Source organism: Notamacropus eugenii, chromosome X, assembly GCF_028372415.1.
Source record: "Notamacropus eugenii isolate mMacEug1 chromosome X, mMacEug1.pri_v2, whole genome shotgun sequence".
NCBI lineage: Eukaryota > Metazoa > Chordata > Mammalia > Diprotodontia > Macropodidae > Notamacropus > Notamacropus eugenii.
In genome coordinates, this window is record NC_092879.1 from 81,841,975 (window position 1) to 81,857,515 (window position 15,541).

The 15,541-nt window shown below is 38.1% G+C and overlaps 1 pseudogene; it reads right to left on the bottom strand.

Moving 5' to 3' along the window:
• Positions 1–6,021: 6,021 nt before the first annotated feature.
• LOC140516366 (heat shock cognate 71 kDa protein pseudogene) lies at positions 6,022–6,764 on the bottom strand (annotated as a pseudogene).
• Between the last annotated feature and the right edge of the window lie 8,777 nt (positions 6,765–15,541).

Consider the following 15,541-nt stretch of genomic DNA (forward strand, 5'->3'; position numbering starts at 1 on the left):
TATGTGTTATCATATAATAGCAATATATAGCATGTTTACAACCCAGAATCGAATTTCCTTCCATTTTCATTTGCTTAATTCTTGGCATATGGCAAGCATTTAAACGTTGGCTGAATTGAATTGAATGAATGTAAATTTGAATCCTCTTTGACATTAGTGTATATAAACTCCATGGTTGTTCATTCCCTTCCAGAATCAGCTCACCAACTACTTGCCTTGAAACTGTTGTTTAAAACAACAAAAATGTTTTATACATTACAACTTGATAAGTGTGAACTAGAACTGAGGTATTACCTGGTAAAGGGACTTAAATGCAAGTTCTTTGGGAGAAGTTGCCAAGCAATTTTCCAATGAACCAACAAGAACTGTGATCAGCTATGATGTAAAGACTGTTGTAGAAAAGAATGACACCTAGGTGATAACTATTAAAATTAAGGAGAAAAAATAACTTCACTTATAGTAGAGAGATTTAAAAAAAAAAAAAGAAACAAGATAAAAATATTTTTGAGCACTCTCCCAGATCACTGATATTATGAATGTCGATTTCTCCACTTTTCCAAATGCAAAGGCTCAGCTTTTGGGGTTGCAGACTTGAGGGCTGGAGAATGAATTCAAGATATTTTGAAAGGCAATCTAAGGGCCATCCACAATCCATATCTCTTAGACTGACCACTAGAGAGTTACTTAGAACTTTAGCCAGACTAGGTCTACTTAAACACCAGACAATAAGGTGATGAACTGGGAAAGAATAACAATTACAATTTCTGCAGTAACATAAAAACAGCATTTGGAGTCCACAAGACTGCCACCCTAAATATATAACAAGGAAAAAACAAGGATGGATAGCTTTGTGCTTGAATTTAGGAATACAGTGGTACTGAACGACAAAAGTGATTCTTATAAATACCTTAATCTTCTCCAAATTGTCACAAAAAAGCAATTATTTTTATCTATTTGTGCAACAGTGCAATGAACATTAAACACAGAAGGATAATAGTATGATCTGGACTTGTCCCAAGACAGCTTCTATATAAGCGATGTCTAATACAAGAAGAATGAGGGCTGCAGTAATAGCACTTCAAAGTCTGCACTATAAATCCATTATCTCATTGAATCTCAACAACTCTGTGAGGTAGAAGTTATTTTTATCCCCATTTTGTATGTAAGGAAACTGAGGCTCAGGTTAAGTCCAGGGTCTGAGCTAATAAGAGTCTGAACTGGACTGTATAATATATATGTGTATGTACGTGTATCTGTGTATACACATATATGTGCATATATGTGTATACACACATGTTATATATTATATACATTATATATACTATGTAATATATATAATATACACACACAAACATATATATACACACATTTATATTTCATGAAAAATATTTGAGGAGGTTGATTCCAAAGACTATTTGTAGAGGTAGGTGATAGAAAAATATTCAGTGAGTCTAAGGCAAAGGTTTTTAAAAAATGATCATTATCCTGGGGCTTGTTTCTGCCTCATTTGAGAGGGAACATTTGCTTTTCTGTATGGATCCACATCTAATTTGGCTCATATGTCAAGCCACTATGGTAGTCAACAGCACTTTATAAATGAAAACACAAATAAACATGCATTCATGGAATCAGGAAACGAACAACTTGAAGTTTTCCATTTATTCCTTCTCAATCTTCTACCCCAAGATTATCTCTCTGGTTTTTTTTTTTTTGCCTGGGTAACTGGGGTGGGGGGGAGGGCAGGGCAAACAGGAAGGGTAAGAGAAGGGAAGGGGGAGGGGAAAGCAGAAGAATTGGAAGGTGCAGCATTTGTATTCACTTGTGTGGAAATGCCAGGACTAATGGAGAGCATCTCTATAACCCTGGGAAAGGCAGTTACTAACTTTGGTAGAGAATTCTTCAACTTCTGGATAAACCAAGAGACTGTTTCCTTGAATTTAGAGAATCCGTGTGAAAGTAGGAGAGAATCAGGAGGAATATTTTTATTCTTCTAATAAAAAAGTGGTTTTTTAAAAATGTATTCCTTTTGTAGCATTTTCTTGAGAAATGAGAAACACCAATTTAGGCCTCAAATTGACCCATGAATCACTTCTTAAGAACTCAGTTCACCTAGAAAATAACTTTGCTTCCTAAACACTGCCAAGTGACATTGGAAAATGTCCATTTAATGGAAGACTCAATGCCAGTACAGTAAATGATGTGTAAAATTGAGTAGAAAGGTCTTTACTTTTTCCTCTATATTTATTGTCACCAACTTTCCAGCAATGGAAAGAAGGTGGTGGAGCATTCAGCAGAGACTTTCATCCATCTGTGGCTTGTTTTCATTAAACAGTATAATTTTATGTCAAAAGAATTTATACTCAAATCTGACATGACTTATACTCTGTGTCATAGTGCTAATAAAAATGTTTTTGATCATCTAAATCTAAGTCATTCATTCATTCTTTCTACTTTGCTTAACCTGAGCCTGCCCTTCAACTCCTCTGTAATGTTATTTAGATCTATTCTTCCATCCAACCCAAGTTTGGCAATTTCTCTTGCCAAAAGTAGGGCCAATTTGCCATCAGAAAAGTCTGAAATTCATTTTATAAAAAAAAGAAATGCATGAAATATAGATTTGTTAATATGAACAGATTGTTTAAAGTCATCCTACTGGATAATTTATGTCTCTATATTTTTGAAAGTGAGAAAACCCAAGCAGATGGAACTCATTTCTGTTTGGAAATGTATATAGGCACAACTATTTGCTTAATAAGACAACTAGATGGTGCAGTGGATGGAATACTGGGTCTGGAGTCAGGAAGAGCTGAGTTTAAATGTAACATCAGACACTTAATAGCTGTGTGACCTTGGGCAAGTCAGTTACCTCTGTTTGCCTCAGTTCCTCATGTGTAAAAAATGAGCTAGAGAAGGAACTGGCAACCACTTTGCCAAGATAACCCCAAATGGAATCCCAAAAAGTCAGACAGATGAAACGATTGAACATTTGCTTAATATTATATTATAATACAATATAATGCAATGCAAAGCAATACGATACAATATAATACAATATAATATAATCTTTGGGAGGGACAGCATGTTGCAGTAGAAAGAACAGTGGATTTAGAGTCGAAGGACCTGGGTTCAAAATCCACCTTTGTCTTTTACTACTCAGTACAATGAGCAAATCATGTAGTTAACCTCTTTGGGTCTCAGTTTCCTTATCTATAAAATTAGGCGATTGGACCAGATGGTCTCTAGGTTCCATTTCAATTCTAAGTCTATGATCTTATGATCCCATGTTGATTACTGTTCACATTTAGAACTCAGTAGACAATGTACAGAACAGTACTGGTAGAGGACCAGCCTAAGAATCAGGAAGATCATGGTTCAAGTTCTTCCTCTGAAGCATAAGTGGCTTTGTAACATTGGAGAGTTAATTTAAATTCTCTGTGTCTCACAGACAATTAAGAGGATAAATCATAGACAGATGAGTAGCTGATCTGTATCAGTGGAGGGAATTTACATACTGGGAGTTTCCAAAAATTGATGAAATGACTAATTTGAACCAAAAGAAACAAACGTAAAAATATAGTTTGAATTAATTTGTCTATTTTAATTTCATATTTTATATAATCTTTTATGGCAGTTTGAACTCTTTTCTGTTGTGTACATCTTGCACAAAGACATTAAAAAGCTATTTTTGCTATTATGACCCATAGACAATTTGGTTCTATAATTCTCAATTTGGCTCATAATCTTGTTGCACCCAACAAGAGGTTCACTGACTATAGGGATTTGTTTTAATTTTCATGTCCATCTCCAAATTGTCTGCCTCCTTCAATTCCTTCCCCACCCACTGAGAATGTAAGAAATACAATACTCATTATCTATATATGAAGGTATGGAAAACATTTCCATGTCAGCCATGTTTAAAAAAAGGCAAGGAAAATAAAGAAAAGAAATAAAAATCTCCTGCATTCTGACACCTTCGGCTCTATCTGGAGGTGAACAGCATTTTGTATGCAATGACAGACTGTTACTGCAATGGTTACTTCTCCGGCTTTGCTTTACTTATTATGTCAACTGTTTATAATGTTTCAAACTATTCCTTAGTAATAGCGCAGATAACTGCTTCATTATTCAGCGACTTCAATTGTGTCCGACTCTTCGTGACCCCATTTGGGTTTCCTTGGCAAATATACCGGAGGGGTTTGCTATTTCCTTTTCCAGCTCATTTTACAGATGGGGAAACTGAAGAAAACAGGGTGTTGCCCATGGTCACACAGCTAATAAGTGTCGGAGGTCAAATTTGAACTCAAGAAAATAAACCTTCCTGACTCCAGGCCCAGTATTCTATCCACTATGCCAAGTAGTTGCCACCCATATAACTGTCAATAGGATACAATTGCTTCATTGAATATTTCCAGTTCTGCTCCAGTTAGGCATCTGTAAGTGAAAGTCACCACCCACTAGGTTCATCACTATTTCATTTAGAAAATAGTGCTTAGCTGGTCAGGGATTTAACATTTGCAAAGGACTTTATGTCTCCTATCGATCAAGGTGAATTTATTAAGTGCCTGTTATGCTAAGTATTGTGCTAGGCCATGAGGATACAGATACAGAAGTGAAACAGCTCCTGCCCTCAAGAAGCTTACATTCTACTAGGGCAAAGACTATCTGGAGCAATTAGGAAAGGGACGGTTAGGACATCTCATCTTTGTGAGTTCCAATTTGGCCTCAGACACTTACTAGCTGAGTGACCCTGGGAAACTCACTTCACCCTGTTTGCCTCAGTTTCTTCATCTGTAAAGTGAGCTGGAGGACATGACAGACCACTCCAGTATCTCTGCCAAGAAAATCCCCAATGGGGTCATGAAGAGTTGGATATGACTGAAGTTTGACCAACAACAACAACCTAAAGGACATTTGAGCTGACTGAAGGAAGCTTAAGGTTCCAAGGAGGAGAAGGAAGAAATGTATTTTAGGAAGAGGGTTGCAGCCTTTGCAAAGGCATGGAAGTGAGAGATAGAATATCTTGTATGGGGGAATATCAGACAGGCCAGTTTGGCTGGACTGTAGTGTGCAAAGGGGTTCGAGGTTTGGAACAATAGGGTAGAATTAGATTGTGAAGAGATTTCAGTATGCTAAAATGTGCATAGGGGCAAAGATGAACTAGATCAGTTTTGGAGTTGTTGAAGTTCATACACCTATGGGACATCCAAGTGGGAATGTCTAGTAGGCAGTCAGAGATGTGGATTTAGAAGTCATCTGCTTGGAGGTGCACCTATATTTGCACCCACTGGAACTGACTAGATCAGCAACTGCATAGAGAAGAATAAAAGACCCATGAGAGAACCCTGGATTAAACCCCAGCTTATATGCTATAGGGACAGGATATTCATGCCGGTCCTACAAAGGAGACTAAAAAGGCATACAGGCACAATGGGTACTGAGACAGAGCAAAGTTACAAAATACAAGAGAGGAGGGAGTATGCAGAAGGAGGACATGGTCAACAGTGTCAAACACTGAAGAGAAGTCAAGAAGGATGAGGCCTAAGCAGAGATTGCTGGATTTCACAATGAAGAGCTCACTGGTGACTATGGAGAAAGCAGGTTCAAGGTTGAGAATGAAAGCTAGTAAATCAATTTTTTTTTAAAAAAAGATCTTTGCAAAAGATTTCCACTTGATTGAAAAGCGGAAGCAAGAAGTGCAGGCAACTTTTTCTAAGAAGTTAACTGAAAGAGAGAAGACATAGGATAGCAGCTTGTGGGGATAGTAAGGTCAAGTGAAGCTTTATTTTATTTTATTATATTTTTATGGTGCCAATTTTAAATGGATTTTATTCTCCAGGACAAAAGTTGCATTCCTACTTGTTTACAGTACACTTCTCTCCCTCTGTACACATTCAAGTATTCAGAATGCCCAGATTTACACAGTAGCTTAAATGTTACTTTTAAACCACTACTGCCTTGGCTACAAATTTGAGTCCTTCAATTTTTGGAAAGCTGTGTGGAATGTTCTTTCTTCTGTTTTTTTTAGTCCACCTTTCCAATGGTAGGTCCAGAAGAAGCACCTCCAGATGGGGCTGTCCCACCCCCTGGGAACTCCCCAGGAATACCCCCTGGCATGGCCCTGCACTCTGGTACAGCTTAGTCATGATGGGGGTGCGGACCTTCTCCAATTCTTTCTGCTGATGCTCACGTTCTCATCCAGCCAGTTGATTATTTCATTATGTCAAGGATCTTCATGTTAAAAGAATACGTTTCAAGAGAATTCTTGGAAGACACCGTGTCTCTCTGCTTCTCATCCTTAGCCTCCTTTACGATATGCTCAATGTCTTCCTTGCTCAGACGTTCTTTATCATTGGCGATGGTGATCTTGTTCTCCTTGCCTGTGCTCTTATCCACAACAGAAACACTGAGAGTGCCATTTGCATCAATGTCAAATGTTACTTCAATCTGAGGAACACCTCTGGGTGCTGGGGGGATTCCTGTGAGCTCAAATTTACCAAGCAGGCTGTTGTCCTTTGTCATTGCTCTCTCACCTTCATAACCTGAATAAGCACACCAGGCTAGTTGTCTGACTAGGGGGTAAAGGTCTGTGTCTGCTTGGTGGGGATGGTGGTATTACGTTTGGTCAGAACAGTCATAACTCCACCAGCAGTTTCAATTGCAAGGGAAAGAGGAGCAACATCCAACAGCAGCAAGTCTTGCACATTCTCAGATTTATCTCCAGACAAAATGGCAGCCTGGACAGCTGCACCATAAGCAGTGAAGTTTTATATTTAAAAAAAAATTTTAATTTCTAGGATGGGGGAGATCTAGGCATGGATAATGAGAAATTGAAATTTAAGGAGGGAGAAGAGTTGGTCTGAGGCAGGATTCTGGGGGACATGGAAGGGGATGGAAGCAAGGACCCAATTAGAAGGCAAGTATTTTGTTTTGGCCACCTCATTCCATGAGAGTGGAGCAAAGGAGAAATGAAGGGTGATGTCAAGGTCATTTGAAGTGTAGAATTGGGGAGAAGAGAAAAGTGAACTTGGAATGAATAGCCTTGATTTTTTCACTAAAGTGTGAGGCAAGGATCTTAGCTGAAAAAGATGAGAAAGTGGGATATAAGGTGGCTCAAGAAGGAAAGAGAAGCCTTGGAAGAGCTAACATGGACATTGTGATGTAGAGTCAATCAGAGAAGAGTAAAAAGATTGCTCTATAATAGTGAAGATCACATTGAGAATGGATCCTATCAAGTTGCATTGGGAACAGCTGACACAGTTTTATGTTTTCTGCCAGTGGGGCTCAGCCGTAAGTAAGCAAGTGAAGAGAAGGTGAATGATGGAGGTAAGCGAGGGTTGGCGTTTGACAAAATGAGTGTCGATGAGACACATGAGTAAATAACTGAGCAGAGAGAACAGTGCAGAGTTTAACTATTTAACTTTTAAGATTGAAAAAGAAAGACAGGAAGGCCAGAGCAGGGGTGATAGACTGTGGGAAAGGGTAGAGGTCATGATAAGGATGAAGAATAAGTTTATGAGAAGTGAAACCCAGGATGAGAAGGAAAGATGGGATGTTATAGTTAGTGGGATTTCTGGGTTCTCCTTAGAACGTGGAATGCTTCCTGGTGATAGTGAGAACAAGGGTATGTATGGCCATCCTTGTCTGTGGCTGATGTGGAATGAAGGGGCATGGGAGCTGAGTGCAGTGAACTCAAGGATATCTGAGGGGACATCAATATGTAAACTGAGTGTGGGGGGTACCATAGGAATTATTATGCTCATTTTACTGATCAAAATACTGAGGCTTAGAAATATGAAGTGATTTGCTCTGAGTCACACAGCTAGGAAGTGACAAAAATGGAATTTGAACTGAGGTCCAGGCCTCTCTCCACTATGCCACGTTTAGGAAATTTCTGTAACACCCTTGTGAGTCTCCTTTTTTTTAACACTGTCTATTTTTTTAATTCTGAATTTAAGAAATAAAACAAGTATTTCCATAACAAAATGGAATAGAAAAAAAGAAGAAAAAATATTTAAGTGTTTACTTCTAATTACCCCCCTCTCATTTGCCCTCCCTTCTATCACCCCCCCACACACCCTACTTATCCTCTTCTCCCTACTTTCCTGTAGTGTAGGATAGAGCATCACACCTGAAATTGCAGATCTATTATGTAAAGTTAATGCATATTTAGCGGGAATAAAAAAATTGAAACAAATTATAAAAAAATGAGTGTGCATGTTATTCCCTCCTTAAGCCAAATGTGATGAGAGTAAGCTTCGCTTTTTCCCTCTCACCTCCCTCTTTTCCCTTCCATTGAAAAAGAATACCAAGTTGTACAGATATGGCATTATTAGACTCAAATATATGTATATATTTTTCTTGTCTTTTTTATGAGAGATAATTTGTCCCATTCCATATCTCCCTTTCTCCTCCCAGTATATTCCTCTCTCATCCGGTAATTTTAATTTTATTTTTTGTGTATGTATATATGTATATGTACATATATGTGTGTGTATACATGTATACATGTATATGTGTGTGCATGTGTGCATGTCAGTTCTTTTTCTGGATGCAGATAGCATTGGTTTCCAGACTCACTAAAGGAATTTTAAAAGATAATAATAATGAATGCTAGCATTTCTGTAGCATCTACTATGGGAGACACTGTGCTAAAAGTTTGTCTTATTTGATCCTCTTGACAATCCTTCATGGTAGGTGCTATTATTAACTCCATTTCACAGTTGAGGAAACTGAGGCAGACAGAGATTAAATGACTTGCCCAGAGTTATGAAGCTAATAAGTATTTGAGGCTGGATTAAAACTCAAGTTCTTCCTGACTCCAGGCCCAGCACTCTATCCACCAAACCACCTAGCTGCCTCAGTCAAAAGCTAATCAAAAATTTTAAGCAACATTTAACTAAATGACACACCAACCAGCAGTTTCAGGTATATGAGGGTCCCACCTCTTTCTAGAGAAAACAGAACGTTTCATACTAATTTTTCATTTAAAAAAAAGAATGTTCATCTATTTGCCTTTGTCTAAGTGCCCAGCCTCAAACCCAGAGTCCCCTCTGGGCAAGAAAATGAGCACCGAGACGGCAGATAATCAGCGCAGGGGCTGTGACTGCCGTTGTTTTCTCTGGATGTTCAGATCCACGTTTTTGTTCTCTTTTTTGAGGTGAAATTTCAGCAGCTTCCCTCACTCCTAAGCTCTACTTATGTATGTATCTTATTGTCTCATTTGTGAATGTGACTCTCTTATTTTGAACAGTTATAACATCAGGAAACTAATGAGCATGACTACTTTTGTCTAAGAGATTCAAAAAATGGATATTAAAAGTTTGCCCAGTTTTAAACAATACCAAAGCCAGAGAGGATGGTTTTTTCTTTTTTATTTATTTTTTCCATTTAAAAAATTCTCTCCAATGTCTATTTTTCGTGCCTCAGAGCTTCAGAATTGTGATTGGAATAAAAAGCCTTTAGGGATGCTCTTAGACTAATTTCAAAAGAACTTACATCCAGGTAACTTGCTACCTCCCCACTGAGAGATAAATAAAAAAGCAAAAGATGGAATCAGAAGATTTCATTATGCCACTGCTCCTCTCAATTTTTTAGCATTTAAATAGCTTGAGTTCTATTCAACACATTCTGTACATTTTGTCCATGCCCTAATACTAGCCCATTATGAAAAAGAAAAATGTTCTCTGCTCTCTCATATTTTACAATGACATTTTCATTTCCTTAGCAGCAAGATGTTTTTCTGAGAAATGTATACTCAGGATAATCACCACCTATAATGCCGTGGGAAGCAGGTGCGTCAATATTCAGTTAGTGGGTTTTACTATCTAAGCCAATCAGCAACACCATGAGTCCATAGATCCTAACTGGAGCCTGGAAAAAAAGAAAACGGATTAACTTTCATTTCAGCTTGCGTTAGTCACTAGCCTTGGGCCCAAAATGTCAACATAAGAATTTGTTAGCAAAATTTACTGATACGAAAAGCTTCATTAAGGAATTAGGAGAAAGGAAAGAGGAGTGCCTGTCCAGAAAGCCCAGAGGCTTACTCACTTTCTTCCTTATAATTTAATCTTGGTTCCAAGGTCAGAAATTCCTAAATTTGATTTGCCTGTAATGTGAAAAGTGTGTACAATTCACTTTGCAGAATTACATGGGGCAAAGGTGCAAACCTTCACCAAGTTTGGGTTCACAGCTTTGTTCCTCAAACTCCTATAATTGTGGAGACCTGCATTTTGGCGCTTTTGCAAATATGGGCTGAGAGAACTTAGTGAAGCCACCAGCTTGGGCATGGCTTTGTTTTAAAAAGTATTTGGTAGCACCAAAAGGAGTGCAGACAGTCAAGTGATCTCATACCACTTATGAACTCCTGGGTATCAATCTAGTTCCTAGAAAGTACAAATTTAAAGTAATCTTAATGTTATATTACTTTGTGAGAGACATCATGGCGTAATGGATAGAGGGCCAGCCTTGAAGTCAAGAAGACTTAACTTGAACTCCTGCCTCTGGCTCACACTGACTGTGTGACCCTGGGCAAGTCAAAAGGAGATCTTAATAGCATCTCCTTCACAGGATTGCTATGAGGATCAAATGAGACTATATTTGTAAAGTACATGACACAGTGTCTAGTACAGGGTTGGTCCTTAATAAATGCTCTTTCCTTTCCTAGTCTTCCCATAAAATGCATTGGTCAGAGTATTATAGTTTTAAGGATGAGAGGTACCTTAGACGTTATGGAATGCCATCCTTTCATTTTACCAATGAGGGAACAGGCCAGGGAGAAGTAAAGTGCTTTTCCCGGCAGGGGCACACAGCAAGTCAGTGTGTGAGGCAGGATTTGAAGTCAGGTCCAGCTGACTCCAAATGCAGGACTCTAACCACTACACAGTACTGTTTCTCAATTTCCATTCCATGGTTCTGATTAAGTCTTTGAAGTATCATATTTCTTTGCCACTAATTCTAGAATCTGTTTCATGGGAATAGGTTATCTAGAAATTATGGGCTATTCATCATTTGCAGGTGTGCTAAATCTGACTAATGATGGGAGTTGGTAAATTCAGGGGTGAACTAAGCCTGCAAACAATTTCCTGGGCCTCTTTTCTCCATTAGCTCCCCAATCAGTGGGGAATTGCATGAGTGGGAGGGGGATAGGAGAGGGACTGCTAGCCCCAAGGCTCTCATGCTAGCACCTGCTCATCCTTCTTCCATATTCGATACAGGAAAATGGACTCTTGCCCGGAAACCATAAATGGAAGAAATAGCTACTCTGTTCTAGTCATTGAATTAAATTAGCTTTGCTTGTCATCAAACTAGGAGATGTCATCAGAACTAGGAGGAATGGGTCAAAGGTTCAGAGACAGATTTCAGCTTGATGGAAGAGAAAAGGTTCTAATATTTAGAGTTATTCCAAAGTAGAATTGTCTGACTGCCTCAGTCATCAGGCAGATGGCCCTCCCTCCCTCCCTGGCCATCTTAAAGTAAAGACTGGGTGGTCATTTATTGACAATGCTGTTGAGGGGATTCCTGGACTAGATGGTGACCCCTGAGATCTCATCCAGTTCAAAGTTGGCATGTTTCTATCACAGAGAATAAAGGCTCAGATGCAAAAGCCTGACAGCGGGATGGTTCTCAATCACTTTTGGCATTATTATTAGTAACAATAATTATAGCCAACATTTGTATATCTCTTTAAAGTTGGTAAAGCACTTAAATAAATCATCTAAGTGTTGTATAGGATAGAGCACTGGTTCTGGAGTCAGGAAGACCTGAATTTAAATCCAGCCTCAGATGTTTACTAGCTGTGTGACCTTGGGCAAGTCACTGAACCTCTACCTCAGCTTCTAATAATAATAACACCTAACTCTCAGCTTTAAAAGGATTAAATGAGATAATATTTCTAAAGCACTTTTCAAACTTTACTGCACTTTTATAAATGCTATCTGTTATTATTTTTACTAATAAAAATTTTGATAAAAGGGAGTAGCTACTATTATTACTAATAGCATCATTGTTATCATCATCATCATGTGTTATTATCATCCCCATTTTATAGATGAGGAAGCTGAGGCTGAGATAGGGTAAGTGACTTGCCCAGTATCACAAAGCTGGTAGAAGTCTGAGGCAGAATTTGAACTCAGGTCTTCCTGACTCCAAGTCCAATACTATCTGCTGCTATCACTTCACTTAATATTATAATGATTAGAATATTAATATTTTTGATAATAGCATCATCCATAATCTTTTCCATTCTTCTGTAATCTTTTATTCTTTGAGATATCCTAAAAATATTACTTAGTGGCTTTTAGCACAGATTTTTATGCATATATTTGGCCAATTTCACTTTTTTTTTCTTAATTTCATATTAAGTCCCACTTTCTCACAGTATATTAAGTACACATTATATTACGGTAGAGCCCAAACAAAGTGATTCTACTTTGCAACAGAAAGTGCTCAGCACAGTGCCCGGCACATAGTAAGCACTTAATAAATGTTTGAGAACTGACTATTGACTAAAGAATATTGATCACTCTAGAAAAGCCAGCATGTCTATTTCATTTCATGTATGTTTGTTTTTATTATGTTTTCACCTACAAGGGATCACGGGAATATTTGACTTTCCTGGGTATCACATCAAGCTCCCCTCTAGCTCAGCTGGTTTTCTTTGGTTTGTGAGTTGATATTGTTCATAATCTTCCATTGTCTTCTTCCATAATGGAGGAAAAGAGCTTGTTATGGGACTATGTACCTCGATTCCCCTAGTTGTAGCTAACGCCACACCAAAATATTTTCTCATTTTATATAGTTTTGGTTTTTGTGTATGTTCTTTGTATGTGTTGTTTGCTCTGATAGAATGGAAGCTCCTTGAGGACAAGTACTATTTCTGTTTTTTGCCTGCATATCCCCAGCAGTTGGCACAGTTCATTAGCACATGGTAGGTGCTTGATAAATTCATGCAAGAATCAATGATTGAATAAATGAAGAGTATTTTGAAATGAGCCTACACTCTCAACTGGCGTTACCATGGCTACCATGTCTCTTCTCTAAAAAAATGATAATAAAATGCCCATTTCACATGTTTTTTGGCAGTGACATCTTGTTTATACAATTGCAGCTTCTTTTGTTGCTTGCAGTGTCTTCTCATCTTTATTCTTCCTTTTAATTTGGTATTGGCTTTGCCCTTTATTCTAAGCAGTCAGTGATCTGACTCTGTACAGGCAGATGATGCTGACATGACCTCTATTTTGGTAACAATCTCTCCCTATGTAGAATATAGGTAGATAGAAGTTTGTTAATGTTGTTTGGTGTTTTTAAGCTATTTCTCCAAAGGAGGTGGGCCCAGAGAGAGTGAGAGATAATAGACGAACAGCCTGTATGTTGTATAGGTCCTCAGGCAGTATAAAAAAAGCAAGGAGGCCCCCAGAACATTTCCTAGAACCCTTGTAGGGAATTTAGGAGAGTATGTGGTTAAGAGTTTCCCAGATTGAGAAAGCACAGATGAAATGTGGTCTGCACACTAGGGGGGAGTACCTAAATTAATGAGATCCACAGAACTATCAACATATGTCTGCTACTTCCTAACTTTTCTAGATAAAAAAGGATTCATGCTATACAGGAGTGGAACTTCTAAATAGCCTATAAACCTCTGGCTTTTTACATTTTGGGACCTAGAATTCTTCTCTCCCAACATATGTTTTGCTGTTCTCCCCAATGCCCACTTTCACAGAGAAGTCACCAATGATCAGTGTAGATGTTGACTTCATTCATAGGACCTTATCATTTTTTAATAGAATTCCTCTACTTTCTCACCCTCTGTAACAGACATTGACACATATGCTGCAGTTAAGATCATCTTGGTCTGTCTGCGTGTACCTGCCATGAGTACTGAGAGGCAAGATGACTGAATATCCCATGAAAATGTATTTTGTTTCTTATCGTCTTTGAGTAATAAAGCACAAGTGCATCAATCTCCTTGAGAAAACTCTATGACCAGTTCTTGCATTTCACAGCAACTTTATATCTGCCAGTTTCATGTGTGCCAAGGGTATATATAGCGTATGGTTCAGCTCCTCTAGTAGCAAATCAAATCATTAATTATTGGAGAAAGATCTCACATAGAGGACTAAGAGTTAAATTAGTAGATGTAGAAAACATTAAACTTTGCTGTTATAAGGATCCTCTGCCTACTTTGTTACTGTCTGCCACCATGACTGCAGAAGTGGAAAGGGGCAGTATATAACTATGGGATATTGTATATTTTAATCAATTTCATGAGTTGTCTCAGCCAAAAACTATGATGTGGCAGCCAACCTGCTGCTAACAAACTTCTCTGTAATTTAGTTGGCTGGCTCTCAGAGTTTAGCAAAGCCCATCACTGGACCTGTACTCAAAGCCATTTTAACTAAGTAGAAAAATGCTAGAGATTTTTTTTTGTCTTTGCATCTCCTGTGTCTAGCAGAGTGCCTGGCACATAGTAAGTTATTAATATGTGTTGATTGATTGGTTCTGCTCTGCTGGTATGGCTTTCAAGAGTTCAGAGTCAATTCATGCCATGATAAGGTATTACAATTGGACTTTTGTGGAGGAAAAAATACTATTACCAGTATTAAAAATATTACTACCAAAAAATCTGTATCTTAAGAAATACTTGCCATAGGCTAGATGAAATTAAGCAGTCAGTCAGACTCAGCCCCCAAACCCCAGATATAGCCAGAGCCTAATAGGATCTATAAGTTAGCAAGGGAACACAGTAGTCAAAAAGCAAACACAAGACAAATACTTAAGGATCGTGAACATCAAGTCTCCCATTATAGACAGTACTGATCACCTCATGACTAGTACTGTGTCTGTTTCTGAGATAATATATAACATGGAAAACTTAAAATTTAGAAGCAAGTAACAGATCATTTGAGTGAAGTAAATTAAAACCCACAAGGAAAGGGGCTTGTAATTGTTTGATTTGGAAAAGAGAACATCAAGGAGCAATTTAGTAGCTCCTTTAAAATAAATGTAGTTACTGCACTAAGGTGGTAACAGGTGACCATTGGCTTCAAAGCCACTGAGAGGATGAATTTCCTGAGAGTGAAGGTTCAACATTGGAATGAAGCCCCAAAGGTGTCATTGACTCTTTTCTGGGAAGAACTATAAAATCATAGAGAGATGGTTTATTAGAAGCTGCAGACCTGCTCAAAGGCAAAGAGATTGGTCTTTCTCTTTGATTTCGATTTCTGCTCAGGGTTGAGTCACAGTGAAAAAGTCAAATTTTAAAAAGTGACATGGTTATTATATTGCCTGTGGGTGGAGAGAAATACATCCTCTGATATCATTAGTCACTTTTAATATAAAGTTCAAACACAATATATTACAAAGATATCCCACACTGGCTCCAGATAAGGTTTTCATAACTGTCTTATGTTCTCATATGAGGGAACAAGATTTGGAGAGATGAGACGAAAAAGGAGACTTTTGTTCCTTTGGGGGGTGGGGAGAGACAAATGAATGAGCGTATAAATGTGCGCAATCCTTCCATCCCTTCAACTTTCACACAACG